The following is a 19,458-nucleotide window of genomic DNA, read 5'->3' on the forward strand; positions in this document are numbered from 1 at the left end:
AACAACAACAACAACATATAAATGTTGCTACATGCTAACCTAATTATTTTTGACTCATGGAGATGATTCCAATGTGACAGAGTAGATCTGCCACATATGGCTTTCTAGGCTGTAATCTTTATGGAAGTAGGAGATTACCAGGTTTTTCTCTTGCAGCATAAATACTTGGTATGCAGTAACTACTGAACAGAATAAATGAACCCAATACTGACTGGTTTAACACTTCAGACACAGTTGGAGAGGTATCAGATGTCATCTCTGATTGAATAGGTGACAGCAGAATAGAACTCAACTACTTACTCTCCCCTTCTTTTGAAGATAAGAATCTCACTTTCTGATTGTCTACCCAGTGTGGTTCACCAAATTTCCAACAGAGTGTGTATGTGCTGAGACAGGAGGGAGGTTAATAAGTCCCAATGACTGCATCCCATATAGTGATGAGTTTATGGAATTAAAAATATAGTGTAAAGGTTTAAGAATTCTTTGTAAACCATAAATACAACTATATTAGATCCTATTATTTCTGATGCTTCATTTAAGTTATAACAATTTTACTTTTTCAAAATGCATCATAGCTGTTTTACTTCACTAGGCTCATATTTAAAACTAAATGTCTGAGTCTGTTTGATTAAAGCTGGAATTAATTCAAATTTTTAACTTTTAATTCTTTCCTGCTCCCAGACAAAATTTACTATAGATTTTGCAATAAACATTGATCTTCTTCTTCTACCTGTAAGATGAACCACCATAAGCAGCATCATCTTAGGCCTTAAATGTTATCAGACCCTAAAATCTAGCTGCTCCATTAAGAGGTGTTGTTAGCTGCTGTCAAGATGCGCCCATCCTCATAGTGACTCCCTGTACAATGGAGAAAATGCTGACCAGTCCTGCACCAACCCAATGATCAGTTGTGGATGGACAGTTGTGATCCATGGGGTTTTCACTGGCTGATTTTCAAAAGCAGGTCACCAGACCGTTCTTAAGATTTTGATTCTATTATATTCCCACTGTTGTTGTTGTTGTTAAGTGCCTTCGAGTCGGTTCCGACCCATAGCGACCCTGTACAGGGTTTCCGAGGGTGTAAATCCTTACGGGAGTAGAAAGCCTCATCTTTCTCCCGCGGAGCGGCTGGTAGTTTCGAACCGCTGACCTTAAGGTTCGCAGCCCGATTCGTAACCACTACGCTACCAGAGCTCCTAATGGAGTCTAAATCTTACTTTCAAATATATATTCTCACTGGAATCCTCTTGTGGTGCTGTAGGATAAGCACTGGACCGCAAGGTCAATCTGAACTACAGGTTGGTGGTTCAAACTCACAGCCACTCCTTGTAAACCTTATACAAGGTCATTATGGGTTGGAATCGACTCAACAGAACTTAACAATATCCCCACTAGAAGTCCTGGAGTCACACCGAAGTATAAGCACTGAACTGCTGCTACAAGGTCAGCAGTTCAAAACCAACAGTCACTCCCTGGAAACCTTATGTATATGAGGTTGCTATCAGTCAGAACTGATTCTACAGCACTTAACAATACCAATGATACCCACTAAAGTTCAAGTTTCCCAAGTTTTAATGAACAATACCACAAATGATACAAAAACTGAAGCTGCTCAGCCCCCAGATACATGGCTAAACTCTTTCTTGCTTTCTCTGATTTTTTGGAAGAGAAACACTATTTCTGAGAATCCTTTCGATTTCAAGATAATAACTACCACTTATTGTGCTTAAGCACTCTCTATATACCATCTCAGATACCCTCAAGTAGGTATTTTCACTCCCATCTTACACATGAAATAATGGAAGCACAAAACAATTTGTTCCAACCTGACAAAGCTAAAAAAGACACAAACCAGGGTTTGAATCTAAAGCAATGTAACACTAAAATAAAGTCCAAATTTTAACTATGCAGACTTGCAAGATAAGAATACACTTTCTTGGCTCTCAGGAGCTCATATTTTTTCCAGGTATAAAACACTAAACAGTCCATATACTGTACTTGAGAATAAAACCGTGGTCCAGAGGGAAAGACATCAACACCTGTAGGGTTTATTTTTGGCCAAGAAGCATGTTATTGATTTTATGTTTGACTTCTCTCTACCAAGAAAGAATCAAGCAGCAATAAAGCTGCATAATAGTGGCAAAATAAAGGGTGCACAGAGCAGGAGTGGCCAGAAGCAAAAAAGGAAATGTTGCAGCATTTGATAGACGAAAAGGAGTGAAAGTCAAATTTAAATGTTCAAAACTGCAAAGATATTCTTATGAAATAAAGAATATGTTTGCTTTGTCTTTGAGCTATTTTATTGATATAAGAGACAAAGCTTAGCTCTTAGAGATCTAGAAAAATTTAGGAAAAGTTATCTTATGTGCATAATATATATTTATAAGAGCAGTTATCTGTGAGCGATTTATGATTTTCTTCTTTGTGTTTATGATTTTTCTTTGGTTCTCAAAATTTCATCAATAAGCAGGTATTACTTTTTAAATCATAAAATATATAACTGTAAAACAATATCAGATGAAAATACAATGCTAATGGTGGGGTAGAGATGGAGAGGAGCTTATAGCTCATTGCATCTTGATATGAATTCATCCACACATTCTTCTTCTATTATACACCTACTGGAAGATCTCCTGGTGAAAATACATATAAAAGCTTCTTTACTTCAGATCTTCACTTACCAACTTTTAGAATGAAAACAAAATTACTCATTGTGATGATCAAGAGCTCATCAATTTTGCCCATGGTCTACACTTCAGGTCATTTTCAAAATGTTCACTTTGAATTTTAAGAATTTTACACTTAGCAATAATGGTAACAAACCATTTTATACAGAAAAGATGAACTGTAATGTATTGACACCTAAGGCTCACAGCTCAAGGCAGAAACTCTAGTAAAGGGATTTACTCATTTTCTGGATATGCAAACCTTAGCTTCATAATCTGGTCTTAAAATGACTCTTGTTTGCTTTTGTTTTGTATAAGAAGCTTCTCACCTCAAAAAACAAAACAAAAAAAAGGATTCTTTGAAAGTTAAATTTTCTTAATTTGGTCAGAATAAAAAGTGCTAGATCTAACCTCCAGTGCTAACGGGAGCAGCACCAATAAATGCAAATGGTTGTTACTGACATTGCTTTTGTTGGTGTTGCTCGGTGCCATGAAGTTGGTTCCAACTCATAGCAACTAATGTACAACAGAACAAAACACTGTCAGGTCCAATGCCATCTTTATAATTGTTACGTTTGAGCCCATTGCTGTTGCCACTGTGTCAATTCATCTCCTGGGTGGACTTCCTTTTTTTTTTTTTCCCTGAACCTTAGTTCTGGTGTGGCACAGTGGGTTAATGCACCAGACTGCAAACCTGTTTGAACTGTAAGGTCAGCTGTTCAAGCTCAGCAGCTGTTCGTTGGAAACCCAATACAGGGTCCCTATGGGTTGGAACTGACTCGACGGCACTTAACAACAACAACAATGACATGTTAGGCTAAATTTAGTCCTTTACTCTGTGATTGACTGTCTTTATTAGTTGCTGTAGAGTCGATTCCAACTCATCCTGATCCCATGTGTTACAAAGGAGAAATTCTTCATAGGGTTTTCTTGGCTATATCATCATTATTATTTTGGTTCTTTTTAAGGGAACCTTATTTTAATCAGATAAAGCTCTTGCTGTTGTTGTTTGGTGCCATCGAGTCAGTACCGATCTTATGCAAAGCAGAAAGAAACACTGCCCAATCCTGGGCCAACCTAATTACTGCTGCCACGCTTGAGTCCATCCATGCTGCCACTTGGCCAATCCATCTCGTTGGGGGTCTTCCTCTTTTTCTCTGACTCTCCACCTTACCAAACACGATATCCTTCTCCAGTGACTGGTCCCTCCTGACACTATGTCCAAAGTATGAGAGACGAAGTTTGGCCATCTTGGCCTCCAAGGAGCACTCTGGCTGCACTTCTTCCAAAACAGATCTATCGGTTCTTTTGGCAGCCCATGGCACTTTCATAATATTCTCCTCCAACACCGTAACTCAAAAGCATTAATTCTTCTATGATCTTCCTTATTCACTGTCCAGCTTTCACATGCATATGAGGTTACTGAAAATAACCTAAATTCTTTGTTTCTGATGATTTTGATAGCTCAGAAAAGGAGATATTATGTTAGGCCCAGATTGTTTTCGCAGTATTTCCTTTAAAACTACCGATAATAAGGTATTATGTAAGTCAATAATTATGCCAAAATTAACATAACAATGTTGACAGATAATACAAAAATAAGATTGTCATTCTTTTCACATTTAATATAAAAACTCCCATACTTTGGTTAAGGGCTAAACAGAAAGTTTCCTTAAGGAGACCGAGCAACTTTTGGCCAAATAATTTAAAGGAACAATTATAACAAACAGGACTTACCATTTTAATCATTATCAAAATGTCAGCTTTGGGGAAATACTCTAAGTATATAAAACAAGTTTTTCACTAATAGTTTTAAGTTGAAATATAGCATTTTAGTTTTTAAAACCTCCAAAAGGTGGTATTTTAAAAGCGATATGTCTATTTATATCGTGATTGAGGTACATATGTAAACAGAAAAAAGTTGAGTCTTTGTCTTCTGAACATGTATTCAAGCTATGATTAGGTAATTATTAGCTGATTTATAACTTAACATACTGACATCTACAATGAATTTGTAATCACCACATTTACAAAGAAATTTCTGGGTAAGAGAATCTTTTAAAAACAGATTGCTTGGTGTCTCCGTAGGCCCAGTGTTGTTATTTAAACAACCTGTGACATGCAAAATTTCTTCAAATTTAGGAAAATACAGTTATTAATATGTCTTCATTCAATTATATACATTCAATTAGGCCTATACTCCAGCAAAATATATTTGTTATACTTATAAATACAACTGTAAAAGATTACTTATACACACAAAAGTGAAAACTTTTCTTTCACTTTAAGTTATACTTGTTTTCGCATTTAAAATATCTACAACCATTTTTGAAAGGACTATTGTCTTGGCTGTAACAGTTTATTGCACTTTTTTTCACCTCTTTTTTTCAATGTTAAGTAACTCTAATTTGGAGTTAAGTTCTACTTTTCCTCTTATTTTCAAATAGACTCTTCAGATATAAATTTGAATGGCTGAAACCACTACCATAACCACTAAATTAACCATTGACCAGAAAATAACCCCATCAAAGTTATTTTCTTGTATATTTCAATCACAGGCTTCCAAAGCTCTAGGAAGACTCTGGATATGACTATTTTTACTTAGTTTGGACTTAGTGCTGTTGATTGATTCCAGTATCTGTGTCAGTAATATATTTCTTCCAGTCTTCTTGTTCTTGCTCCAGTTCTTCCATATTATCCAGTACTAAGTCAATGAAAATCACCTTCTCAGAAATGGTGTTGAAAATGGTATTGTCAAAGCAGAACATGTAGTCACCAACTTCAGTCTCCATTGTGTGAATTCCATCTGATTTTCTTTGCTCAAAAACTAAAGTTTTACCCTCTGAAGAGGCAAGATAGAAATCAACATCCAATCCTGCTCCATCTAAAACTTGGTTCACAATCTCCAGTGATGCCTTCAGGGGCATGGAATGACTGATAGAAAAATTACTTCTGGGCGGCTGGAAGGATAAACGTGAATCCGATACGGAGGGTAACAAAACTGGCCATCCCAAGGCAGCAGCCCTGGCCAAGAGAGGAACGCACAAATAGAATGCAGGACCTTATCCAGAGAAGCAGCAGTGCCAGAGATGGGGGCATGGAGAGGGGGAGCGGCTGAGGACTCTAGATTCATCAACTAAGAAGAAACTTTCTCTTCTTAGTCTTTCACTAAGTTCTTAGTCTTTAGTTCTTAGTTTAGTTCTTAGTCTTAGTTTAGTTTAGTTTAGTTTAGTTCTTAGTCTTTCACTAAGAACTAGTGGCCAGGAGCAGACTTGCAGAATGTACCATTTGGAGTTGTAAATTATTATATATGCCTGAGTGGGTATTTTGTTTGTGTGTTTTTTAAAAAGCTAAAGTGGATAGAGAGAAATACTTTTAAGTGATGGTATATGGGGGGGATTATAATCAATGTAATGAAACAAGTTATATGAATTGTTGAATGTGAAACTGATAATGTGCCCTGTAAACTTTCACTCAATCCAAAATAAAAACCTTAAATTAAAAAAAAAAAACAAAAAAACCTACCAGCGGAATTTAGGGTAACCTCACTAGAGTAGGGAAATCTCTAGTTCCAATGAAAATTATTAAAGAATGCTTTTGCCATGCTATAAATTCTCATGTCCTACCCAAACCTAAAGGAGCTCTGGTAGCATAGTGGTTACGAATCAGGCTGCGAACCTCAGGATCAGCAGTTCGAAACTACCAGTTGTTCCACGGGAGAAAGATGAGGCTTTCTGCTCCCGTAAAGATTTACAGTCTCGGAAACAACCGACTCCACAGCACATAACAACAACAACAACAACAACCCAAACCTAGTTTTAGGAGAAAACAAATCAACAGCAGCATCTCCAGGTTTATACCTCACCTGTCAGAACCAACTCCATGGCACATTAACAACAACAACAACAACAACAACAATCCTGGCAAAGGCACCCTTGTGGTGCAATGGTTACAATGCTCTGCTGCTAACCCCTAACAAAAAGATCAGCAGTTTGAACCCACGAGCTATTCTGTGGAAGAAAGATGTGGCAGTCAGCTTCCATAAATATTACAGCCTTGGGAACCATATGGAGCAGTTCTGTTCTGTCCTAGCATCATATGAGTTGACAGCAGTGGATTTTGGTATCCTAGCAAGCGTAGTGGTTATGAATCGGGCTGAGAACCTCAAGGTCAGCAGTTTGAAACTACCAGCTGTTTCGTGGGAGAAAGATGAGGCGTTCTGCTCCTGTAAAGATCTACACCTCAGAAACCCTGTATAGGGTTGCTATGAGTTGGAATTGACTCCACAGCACACAGCCAGCCAGCAAACCATTCATTCCCAAATCATGGATTGGACTTCAGGGAAGGATCAAATTATATTATGGGTCTTTCAAAACCAGAAACTCAAAGGCAAAAACTTGTTCATTATTCTTTTAGAGAAGATACTTCTAGAGAAAAGCTACACAAGTCCTTTATTAAGTCTCTGAAATGACCCAATAATGCAATTGGAACAAAGTCTTATTCAGAAATGTCTCAACCTATAAAGTAGTGGTTCTAAAATTTTGCTGCACATTGAAACCACCTAGAGATTTAACATTCCCATGTTCTATTATGCAAAACCACCATTCATCAGTGAGTTTGCCATACTGTGATGGCTTGCATGTTGCTGTGATTCTAGAAGCTATGTCACTGGTATTTTACATACTAGCAGGGTCACCCAAGATGGACAGGTTTCAGATAAGTGACTTCGATTTGGTTTCAACCCCTAGTGACCCAGATTAGGAAGGAGGAAAGATGGACCACTTCAGAATCACTGAAAATCTTATGAATAACTGGAACACTGCTATTCAGATAGTACTAGAATAGTGAATATTGAAACATGATGAAGAACACCAGAATTCTGTCAGATATAGTGATAGAAAATGAGCCTCCTTGAAGTAGAGCTGACCATGATGATGCGAATGGAATAAAGCTTTGAGGACCTTCATTTGCTGATGGGATACAACTCAAAAAGAAGAGAAATAGCTGTAAACATCCATTAATAATCGGAACATGGAATGTATGAAATATGAATTTAGGAAAATTGGAAGATATAAAAAATTAGATGGAATGCATAAACATCAATATCATAGGCATTAATGAGCTGAAATGGACTGGTATTGGTCATTTTGAATCAGATATGGTTTACAATGTCAGGAATGAGAAATTGAAGAGGAATAGTGTCACATTCATCATCAAAAAGAACATTTCAATATCTATCTTGAAAGTACAACAGTGTGATAGGATAATATCCATATGCTTGAAAGGCAGACTAGTTAATACCACTATTATTCAAATTTATATACCAACTAAAGCCAGTGATGATTAAATAGATTTCTAACAACTTCTTCAGTCTGAAATTGATCAATCAAACATGCAATCAAGATGCCCTGATAATTACTGGTAATTGGAATGCAAAGTTTGGAAACAAAGAGAAAGGATCAGTGGTTGGAATATATGGCCTTGGTGACAGAAATGATACTGGAGATCACATGATAGAATTTTGCAAGAGCAATGACATCTTTATTACAAATACCTTTTTTAAACAACACATAACACTAAACACACATGAACCTCACCAGATGGAATACATAGAAATCAAATTGACTACATCTATAGAAAAGACGGTAGAAAAGCTCCATATCACCATCCAAAACAAGGCCAGAAGCATACTGTGCAACAGACCATCAACTGCTCATATGTAAGTTTAGGCTGATGCTGAAGAAAATTAAAACAAGTCCACAAGAGCCAAAATATGACCTTGAACATATCCCACCTGAATTTAGAGATCATCTCAAGAACAGATTTGATTCCTTAGGCACCAATAACCAAAGACTAGAAGAGTTATGGGATGACATCAACATCATCATATAGGTAGAAAGGAAGAAAGCAAAGGGAAGAAAGCAAAAGGTCATTAAGAAGACAAGAAAGAAGAAAAAGACCAAAATAGATGTCAGAAGAGACTCTGAAACTTGCTCTCCAGCATAGAGATGCTAAAGCAAATGAAGAAATGAGAAGGTGAAAGAGTTGAATAGAAAATTTCAATGGGCAGCCAAGAAGAAAAAGTCAAATATTATAAAGAAATATGCAAAGACTTCGAGTCCAAAAGGAAGAACGAACTCAGTATTTCTCAAGCTTAAGGAACTTGAGAAAAAAAAAAAATCAAGTTTCAACTTGTAATATTGAAGAATTCTAGGGCAGAATATTGAATGATGCAGAAAGCATCAAAAGAAGATGGAAGGAATACACAGAGTCATTGTACCAAAAGGAAATGGTTGATGTTCAACCATTTCAAGAGGTAGCTCATGATCAAGATCCAATGATACTGAAGGAAGAATCCAGGTGCATTGAAGGCACTCACTCATCTATGCCAAGAAATTTGGAAGACAACTACCTGGTCAGTTGACTGGAAGTAATCCATATTTGTGCCCATTCCAAAGAAAGGTGACCCAACAGAATGTGAAAATCATCCGATATTATACAGACAATATTGTATGCAAGTAAAATGTTGCTAAAGATAATTAAAATATGGCTGCAACAGTACATTGACAGGGAACTGCCAGAGGTTGAAGCTGGATTCAGACAAGGATGTGGAACAAGGGATATCATTGCTGATGTCAGGTAGATCTTGGCTGAAAGCAGAGAATACCAGAAAGATGTTTCCTGTGCTTTACTGATAGAACACAGACCATGAGGTAGCTGTTTGTAAAGAACAAGAGAACACTGAATGGTTTAAAATTAGGAAAGATGTGTGTCAGGGTTGCATCCTTTCACCTCATTTATTCAATCTGTATGCTGAGCAAATAATTTGAGAAGCTGGATTATAAGAAGAATGTGACATGATTGGAGGAAGACTCATTAATAACCTGCGATACGTAGATGATACAACTTTGCTTGCTGAAAGTGAAGAGAACTTAAAATACTTTCTGATGAATATTAAAGACCACAGTTTCAGTATGGGTTGCACCTCAGTGTAAAGAAATAAAAAATCTTCACAACTGGACCAATAAATAACATCAAAATAAATGGAATGGAGAAAAGATTGAAGCTGTCAGAGACTTTATATTGCTCGGATAAACCATCAACACTCATGGAAGCAGCAGTCAAGAAGTCAAATGACATATATTAGGCAAATCTGCTGTACCAGACCTCTTTAAACTGTTCAAGATTAAAGCTGTCAGTTTGAGTTAGACTAAGGTGCGCCGGACCCAAGCCATGGTATTTTCAATAACCTCATATGCATGTGAAAGCTGGACAATAAAGAAGACCATACAAGAATTGATGCATTTGAGTTATGGTGTTGGAGGAGAATACTAAAAGTATTATGGACTGCCAAAAGAACAAATCTGTGTTGGAAGAAGTAAAGCCAGAATGCTCCTTAGGAGCCAGGATGACCAGACTTTGTCTCTCATACTTCAGACAGATTATCAGGACATCATGCATGGTAAAATGGAGGTTCAACAAAAAAGAGGAAGGCCTCCAACAAGATGAATTGACATACTGGCAGCAGCAATGGGCTCAAGCATAGCAACCGTTTGAGGACTGGACAATGTTTTGTTCTGTTGTGCATAGGGTTGCTAGGAGTTGGTGCCAAGTCGATGGCACTTAACAACAACAATGAGCAACTAAATTTGGGAATCAGTGCTATAGAAAACAGTGTCTTCAGAACACATGGGGTCTGCATGCCCTCAGTGTAGGGCTGCAGGATATGCACTGGACTGGTAACCACAAGGTCAGTGGTTCAAACCCACCAGCTGCTCCTCAGAAACCCTATACAGGGTTGCTATAAGTCAGAAACAACTTGAGGGCACTTAACACCACCACCACCAACAGGATAGAGAAATAAAGCCAAAGTGGAACATCTACCAAATGTAAACCACTCCACCCAAAGACTTGGGGCAGGAGTTGGGAAAGAAGACTGGAGAGGATTGCTAATGCTCTGATAGTTCCTCATCCAATCTTATGTTCCAGAACCATGGAAACTTTGCATAAGTGGAACAGAGGCTGGTTCACCACACCCTCAAATCACACATCCTCCCTTTCCTCTTGCTGAGGTAACCACACACTGTCCCCATGGCCAGGAAGTTGCTTAGCAGAGATCATCATGCCCTCGTCTATTCAATGGAGTGTTTGTCTGGAAACCACTGAGAACAAGAAGGATGGTATCATCAAGCAGGACAGATTTGAGGAATCATACATAGAGCTTTACTTCTATGTGACCTAGTAGGAAAAAGAAGTGTAAAAATATAGGTAGGGGCTGACCTGCATGAGACACTTCCTTTCAGCTTTACCTAGTCAAAGACCAAGAGATTAAATCAACTGCTAAAGCTTCATTATTTTTCTGATAATCTCTATTTGGCATTTTCAGGGTTTGTAGACAGACGAGAAGGAGTCGAGGTAGCTTAGTGGGTTATGCACTGCAAGGTTAGCATTTCAAATCGGGTGCTCAGTGGGACAAAAATGAGGCTTTCCATTCTCATCACTAGGAGTTGTACTGACTTGACATCACACAACCACACAAGACAGACCAGAGCTGAACTACACTGTGGCTCTAAGTGTCAAGGAAGGGGAAATAATAATGCAGAGAGAGAAACCCAGCAACAAACAGTTGGATTCAGAGAGTGGATGCTCTTCTGACCAGATTAGCTTTGGCAAGAATGGTCTTTCATTACTATGCACAGTTCTAGGCTTATTTTTTTCTTTCCAATTTATGACAACAATTAATCTGAAATTTTCACTGGTCCCAAAGGTTCTCAACTGTCAGGTTGGTGGTTTGAACCCACCTACTTTTTCAACCTGTATGCTGAGCAAATAATACGAGAAGCTGGGTACTAAGAAGAAAAACGTGGCATCAGGATTGGAGGAAAACTCATTAACAACCTGCGATATGCAGATGATACAACCTTGCTTGCTGAAAGTGAAGAGGACTTGAAACATTTACTGATGAAGATCAAAGAGCACAGGCTTCAGTATGGGTTGCATCTCAATGTCAGGAAAACAAAAATCCTTACTACTGGACCAATAAACAACGTTCTTATCAATGGAGAAAAGATTGAAGTTGTCAAGGACTTCATTCTTCTTGGATCAACTATCAACATTCGTGGAAGCAGCAGTCAAGAGATCAGACGACGTATTGCATTGTGCAAATCTGCTGCACAGGAACTTTTTAAAGTGTTGAAGAGCAGTGATGTCAGCTTGAGGACTAAGGAGCGTCTGAACCAAGCCATGGTATTTTCAATAACCTCATATGGATGCGAAAGCTGGACAGTGAATAAGGAAGATCGTAGAAGAATTGATGCCTTTGAGTTGGAGGAGAATACTAAAAGTGCCATGGACTGCCAAAAGAACCAATAGATCTGTTTTGGAAGAAGCTGGCTAAGCTTCGTCTCTCATACTTTGGACATATTGTCAGGAAGGTACAGTCGCTGGAGAAGGATGTCATGCTGGGTAAGATGGAGGGTCACAGAAAAACAGGAAGACCCCCAACGAGATGGATCGGCCAGGTGGCATCATTGATGGCGTCATGTGTGGCAGCAGTAGTGAGGTTGGCCCAGGATCGGACATTGTTTCGTTCTGCTGTGCATGGGGTCGCTATGAGTCGGTTCTGACTCGATGACACCTGACACCACCACCAACAACAACAACAACAGTGGGGCTGTGGAAGAAAGGCCTGGGAGTCTAATTCCGTAAAGCTACAACCACTGAAAACCCTGTGGAGGACATTCTACTTTGAAACCCATGGGGTCACCATGAGTCAGCACTGACTCTACAATGGGCTATGAATTCAAGAAAAATCTAAACCCAGAATCGAGTTAATTCCAACCCCGAAAGAAGGAGTACAACTACTCTATATTTCCAAGACAGTCTCATCTTTCTCCCATGGACTTGACAGCAATCTCTTAGGCCTTTTTTTGGACACCCTAAAGAGAAAGTGGAGGAGCTTTGGTAGTGTAGTGGTTACGAATCGGGCTGCGAACCGCAAGGTCAGCAGTTCGAAACTACCAGCTGTTCTGGGGGAGAAAGATGAGGCGTTCTACTCCCGTAAAGATTTAGAGCCTCAGAAACTCTGTACAGGGTTGCTATGAGTCGGAATCGACTCCATGGCACATAACAACAACAGCAAAGAGAAAAGTGGAGTCCTGGTGTTGTGCTATGGGTTAATGCACTAGATTGCAATGTCATTTAAACTACAAGGTTGGCAGTTCAAGCTCACCCTGGTGCTCCTCGGAAATCCTATACAGGGTCTCTATGGGTCGGAGCCGACTCGACAGCACTTAACAACTACAAACAGAAAGTGGAGCCCTGTTATGGTGCTATACGACAAATAAGGTCAGCTACTCCTCTGAAACATCTCTATGAGTTAGAACCAACTCGATGGCACTTAGCAACAACAATAACAAGAAAGTAGAGTAAAACTTGGAGGAGGCAGCGAAGGTTATTCAGTTTTTTACCATAATCTTTTTGCCATATAGCTTGTTGCTATGGAAAAGGCTATGAAGGCACTATGAAAGGACCTAGCAGGGGTAAGCAAAGACAGTGGATTAAACAAAAATTCCTTGAGCAATTAGCAAGTAGCAGGGCCTATAAATGACACACTTTCCATGTTTTTCCTAACCCCTACTCCTCTGAAAGTACATGGGCCAGGTTTGCCACTATAATTTAGCACAAATACAGAGAAGCTTGAGTGGGTCCAACAAAGCCTAAGCCTGGCAGACAAAACACAAGGCCATTTAGCAATGCTGCCTCATGCCAGGAGGAATCAACTACCTACCCACCCAATCCTGGAGAAATTATCTCCAGCTGCCTAAATTATAAAGTTGATGCCCTGTGATTTCTTTGTTCTGTAAAGCCTGAGGGAGATGGGATAATGAGGTATCAGAAGGGGTGGAGAACAGCCCCTTCTTTCATATAGTAGAGAGAAACAGAGAGAGTAGGGGAGGAGGGAAAGAGAGAGAAGGGAAAGGAGTGAGACAGATTTCTCACTGGCATCATTAAGAGGTAGGAACTGGCAGCAGTAGCAACAGCAGCAACCTGGGAGCAAAGCTCTGCCTGAACTGGTCTGAAACTACTGCTGCCGTGGGAGAAAAGGCTAGTTGCCAAGCCTGTTAATAGCTTCTGCCCATCATAGTTGCAGGAACTTTATCAGCCAGGGCAAGGCCAGGACCTGTTTTTAGCAGTGTAAGTGCTGAGACCAGAGGGTTCAACATCTTCCAGCAGATCTTGCCACAACCAATGACTAACATAGACAGGTCCCTCTTCAATCCTACACAAAAGATTACATAATCTATTTTAAAAAATATCAAAGCTGGAAGGGATCATAGAGATCATGTAGTCCAGCCTCTCATTTTACAAATGAGGAAACCAAAAGACCAGATCAAATGACGGATCTTATCAACAGGGCAAGAAAACACTAAGGATCTCAAGTGGCACCTCTTCCCTTGGAATCCTACTTCCTAAAGCTAAATTTTGGAGTTCTGGTTTGACGCTGTAGAATAAGCACTGGATAAGCAAGATCAGCAGTTCAAACCTACCAGCTGCTCCTCAGAAACCCTATATAGGGTTGCTATGAGTTGGAACCAACTCAAAGGCACTTAACAACAACAACAACAATCACCAGCTGAAATTAAATTTAGCTTTGTTGTTTGAACTGCCAACTTGGTGGTTTGCAGTCTGGTGCTGATACTTTAGGACCACATTAGGAGTCCACAACAGTTTATACCAAAACAGTATTTACTGTCTAACACTCACCTGGGTTCATATACTTGTTGTTGTTAAGTGCAGTGGAGTCAGTTCCAACTCACTGCAATCCGGTATAGGATTTCCAAGGAGCAGCTGGTGAATTTGAACTGCCGATCTTGCAGTTCAAATAGACCTTGTGGTCTGGTGCATTATGCCACAGCACCACACCATGACTCTGGGTTCATACATGAGCATCTGTTGGTTGATTGTTTATATGCCATGGAGTTGGTTCCAACTCAAAGCAACCCTGCATACAGTTTCCAAGGCTGTAAATCTTTATGGGAGCAGAAAAAGCTGTATCTTTTCTCCTGTGTTAGTAGTTTTGAACGGCTGACCTTGAGGCTAGCAGCCCAACTAGCAACCACTAAGCTAACTAAATTATTTGTTAAAAAAATAATCGTAACTATTAAGTCCACTGGGGACTGCCTGACCCCTGCTTTTCTGAGGGGAGAAGGGAGAAAGTGGATGTGAGGGCATAAAAGAACACCTTACTCCCTTGGAGAGTAGTTCATTTTGCAATTTGCAAAATAAAAATTTTTTTTAAAGCCTGGGTCCAAAATTTTTCCTTTAGGGCTTTGGGATTTTACTATGTGACAGTGAACTGATAACATCATCCACAGGGTATATAAACACATAATGGCCCTAAAGCATCCCCTGGGAGTAAACTGCTAGGTGGGAAAAATGTGTTGGCAGTTGTTTTTAGTGGGGGGAAGGGTGGGAGAAAGTAGGTATTGATTTCCCTAATGTTTCCTTTGTGTGGCTGCTGTTGCCATGTGGTGGTCTGTTGCTATGAAGATTTGTGGTGCCAGACAATGGCTGCTAGGTTCTTTATGACTGTGCTATTGGTAGAGCTGTTTCTGTGGGAGTCAGGCTAGTCTGCAATTGGCTAAGCAGTGGAGAAAGCTCAATAACTGTGTACCATCTCTCCAGGTGAGCACTGCCTGGGGCAAGACTGAAGGAAGAGGGGAATTAATTACAGTCAAGGAGAAAGAAAAAACTAGTAGCTGAGTACCACCTTATTTTTCATGAATAAAAAACATTATTAGATATTTCACAGTTCATACACATACTTTTTACATCAGAATCACATAGAATAAACCAAGGATGACTACCAAGGTTACCAATTTTCATGAAAAGAGATGAATGGACAGCCCCTTCCCTTTAGTGAGAAGGATAAAGACCCACAGAAGGAATCTGCAATCAAATGAGGATGAAGAACCGCGGGGGCAGGTTCTCAGAGCAGCTACCACAGGCAAACTAACTTCCTGCTAAGCAAAACCACTGCCTACTATTCTGATAATACTACCACCCGCAGACCAAAGCACAGAACTCAACCACAGGGTTTGAAACAGGTCCAAATGTTCTCCCGGGTAACAAGGGCCAGAGCACACAGAAGTCACCCTGAGTCTGTCTAGATGTCAGCTGCTGTTCCCCGTGCCATCCTCCTACAATTACTCTCTTCTATCCATTTCAGAGTATACACACTTTAGAAATGAAAGGGACGCTGAAGATCATCCTGCCTCTGTGCTTTCCAATACCCATAGCCACTAGCCACATGTGTTTATTTAAATTTAAATTTTAGTTCCTAAGTCCCACTGGCTTTCTTTTGGGCTTCTGGATTTGAATATATGACAGTGACCAAAAATTACAGGAGACTACTGTTTTGGCGGAGTCCTGGCATGGCATTGTGAGATAAAGCACTAGACTGCAAGGTTGGTGGTTCAAACTCACCAGCTGCTTCTTGGAAACCCTATACAGGGTCACTATGACTCAGAACCGACTTGACAGCACTTAACAAACAACCATTTTGGAGTAGTCCTGATGTGGTGTTGTGAGTTAATGTGCTGGACTGCAAGGCTGGTTTGAACCACAAGGTTGGCAATTCAAGCTTACCGCTGCTCCTTGGATACCTATACAGGGTTTCTATGAGTCAGAACCTACTCGACAGCACTTAACAACCACTATTTTGGACGAGTCCTAGTGTGGCACTGTAGGATAAGCACTGAACCACAAGTAAATTTGAACTGCAAGGTTAGCAGTTCAAACTTGTACACTGCTCCTCAGATAATCCTATACAGGGTCACTATGAGTCAGAACCAACCCAAATGCATTTAATAACAACAGCTATTTTGAACAGCATATTTTCACCATCACAACAAGTTCTATTGGACAGTCCAGACCTAGTCCAAGCCCTCCTCTTATAAATTAGAAATCTAAGACGAAGAGAGGAGCCCTGGTGTGGCGCTGTGGGCTAATGTGTCAGACTGCAAAATCATTTGAACTACAAGGTCAGTGGTTCAAGCTCACCAGCTGCTCCTTGGAAACCCTACACAGGGTTGCTATGGATCAGAATCGACTCGATGACATTTAATACCAACAACAAGACCAAGAGAAGTTAGAGACTTTCACACAGAGATAGAATTTATTTAGACTAGTTTAGAAATAGATGAGGAGCTCTGGTAGCGTAGTGGTTACGAATCGAGCTGCGAACCTTAAGGTCAGCGGTTCGAAACTACCAGCCGCTCCGCGGGAGAAAGATGAGGCTTTCTACTCCTGTAAGGATTTACACCCTCGGAAACCCTGTACAGGGTCGCTATGGGTCGGAACCGACTCGACGGCACTTAACAACAACAACAACAAGAGATATATGAACTGTATTATTCTGTCTAGGATAAGCACTGAACCGCTAACCACAAGATCAGCAGTTCAAACCCACCAGTTGCTCCTCGGAAACTCTATCTACACAGGGTTACTATGAGTTGGAAAAGACTTCATGACACTTAACAATGGAGGGAAACAAACAAACAAACAATGGAGGAATAGTTAATCCTTCATTTATGAAAGACAATGACTAGAAAAGCAGTGTCCTGTGGCACCTTGAATTTACTTGAAGTGACTTTTCCATCCAAAATCTTAATTATCACTAAGTGATTGGGTGGGACCATGCAAAGAAGGTATACAGGAAGTCTTGGTATGGCGCTGTGGGCTAATGCGCTAGACTGTAAAGTCAGTTTGAACTGCAAGATCAGCAGTTCAAGCTCACCAGCCACTCCTCTGAAACCCTATACATGGTAACTCTGAGTTGGAATTAACTTGACAGCACTTATAACAAGAAGAAGTAGGCTGGGATTGGTTAGTTTTGCCCTCCAGCTAGGTTTAAAAGGAGCCATCTCAGAAGCAGATATGGAGATCCCAGGACCATTAAGAGGAAGAGAATGGAGTGACATGAGATCCCTACCTAGAAAAACAGACTGCAGAGGCAATGGCATGGAGAGACACAACAGCTTCTTAGCTCTAGGTCTATGGACTTAGAAAAGCTGAGTGCCTAAAGGCAGGAGATTCAACTTGAAGAATGTGCCTTTGGGCATTCAAAGACTGGCTAAAAGAACTTTTTAATAAGTGATCAAGCAGGGCAGAAAGGCTGAACGGTGGAAAGCAAGAGTGAGGTACAGCTGCAGTAAGGCAGACAAGAGGTGTTTCAGACTGGAAAAAAAAAAAGTTGGTTTTGATCCTGAATTGTACCCTGTTCACTCAGTTTCCTAATAAACCCCATAAATGTGAGTGTTGTTAAGAGTTCTGTGTGGCCATGGCGAATAACTATCGAGCCCAAGTGTGAAGCAGCAAGTGCTGTTGGAGGATAGTTGGTGTCAGAATAAAGGTTGTAGGGTGGAAGCGTGTCTGACCTCCACCTTCATAGAATTGACCGTAGGTTGATTCTGAGTTTGATTCTCCCTTGTGAAACCACATGGTCTTTTCATTGGGATAAAAATGTATACCCTTTGGGGGAAATGGGATGCATAGCCTTTCAATGTTTGTTTGTACATTTCTATGAGTAAACCTTCAACAAATGCAAAAATCAGTAAGCTAGTATGTAACTTTAGAAGAAAGGCCAAGCTATTCCTATAAGATTTTCAAACCCTTTGATATACAAGGGGTTGCATTTACTTTATCTTCAGAAATGTGGTCTTAGAGCACTACAATTTCTTTCTTTCTGGTATTCTGGGAATAGAACACCAGACTAATTTCAGAGATGTCATAAGAGTGATTTGGATTTTGACATGGATGGAAGGGTTAACCTAGAGAAATGGCTATCAAAAATATTTTAAGCACCAGAATCCTTTTCAAATAAAGTCTTAGAAAGGAGCCTAACATATAAGTCAGCCAAAAGTAGAACTGCTCTGCATATAGTTGGTAGAGAGGCAGAGGTAGGGGGCATCAGTGGGGGGCCTGCCTACTTACCATCTCTCACTCCTTATGGCTGTCTCTGAGATTCCTTCACACTCAAGTTCCTCAAAGAATATTTTGAAATCATTAACTTTGAGATGAATGTTCTATCCCTGAACTTTATAATGTCTAAAGATTGGTAGTGGAAATAAAAAATTTAAAGGCAAGTACAATACAAATTCCCTCATTTTTATAGTTAATATTTAGTAAACTCAAAAGCAGCTACAATTTTTAAAGACCATTTTCACCTATATGTCTGAAACACATGGGGAAGAAGCAGCCAAATTTCTTAATATTTATTGGATATATTTGTTTAAAGACTATACTAGTCCACTGTGAGATAATACGATGTATGAAACAAAATTCCTGATCTCATCACGCTATAATTAATAAAAGAGAAAGGACATATATGAATCCTAGCTGGTGTGGTGCTGTAGGTTAATGCACTGGACTGCAAAGTTGGTTTGAACTGCAAGGCTGGTGGTTCAAGCTCACTATTCACTTCTCGGAAACCCTATACAGGGTTGCTATGTGTTGGAACTGACTCAATGGCACTTAACAACAACAGAGACCAATAAGAACTGGCCTAATGTTTATATAATTGTCCTCCTAGACAGACTAGAGAGTAAGGTAAAGAAAAAAATGTTTTAAGAAATAATGACAGAAAACGTCCCCAAATTTGACAAAAAAACAAAGCTAAGCAAACCGCAAAAAGCATAAACCCAAAGAAATCCATGCCAGTCTCATATTAGGTCTTTGCTTAAAGACAATAAAAACTTTTGAAAGTGACCAAAGAGACCGACTATTACTA

General features: G+C 39.7%; 1 protein-coding gene and 1 pseudogene across 1 annotated transcript in view; both read right to left on the reverse strand.

The window, feature by feature from the left end:
• The window catches only part of ZNF609 (zinc finger protein 609), a 238,608-nt gene that overhangs the window by 42,607 nt on the left and 176,543 nt on the right, over nt 1-19,458 (reverse strand). The window lies entirely within an intron of this gene.
• LOC102833441 lies at nt 5,081-5,639 on the reverse strand (annotated as a pseudogene).

The sequence above is a fragment of the Chrysochloris asiatica genome, unplaced genomic scaffold, assembly GCF_000296735.1.
Source record: "Chrysochloris asiatica unplaced genomic scaffold, ChrAsi1.0 scaffold00004, whole genome shotgun sequence".
In the NCBI taxonomy this organism is placed as follows: Eukaryota; Metazoa; Chordata; class Mammalia; order Afrosoricida; family Chrysochloridae; genus Chrysochloris; species Chrysochloris asiatica.